The sequence below is a fragment of the Portunus trituberculatus genome, chromosome 10 (genome assembly GCF_017591435.1).
Source record: "Portunus trituberculatus isolate SZX2019 chromosome 10, ASM1759143v1, whole genome shotgun sequence".
In the NCBI taxonomy this organism is placed as follows: Eukaryota; Metazoa; Arthropoda; class Malacostraca; order Decapoda; family Portunidae; genus Portunus; species Portunus trituberculatus.
In genome coordinates, this window is record NC_059264.1 from 256177 (window position 1) to 256582 (window position 406).

Sequence of the window (406 nt, forward strand, 5' to 3'; positions counted from 1 at the left end):
ACCAATCTGAATTTACATAAATAGAAATGAAGGCATTATGGGAGTTAGAAAACGCATGCGCTGTAACCACGTTACTCAATGCTCACGGGCCCATAGTCACTCGCTAAAATAAGGACGTGAGCCACGAGAAAGAATTACCCGTGTGTTTTTCGCATTTACTGAACTACTACCTCTCCTTGCCTGTGTGCCCATGGTTACGTGTGTCTGGGAAAGCAAAATACTAGTGGAGGCTGGAAGAAGGACTGGGAGGTGAGGAATAAGAGAAAGAATAGCGAGAAGTGAGAGGTGAAGCGTCAGCACATGGCAAAACTGCTTTGGCGTCCCATATGGTGAGTACCCTTAATTATTTTATTTACGTTACCACTATTCATTTCAGATCCTATGAGGGAGCGATTCTCTCAGATAT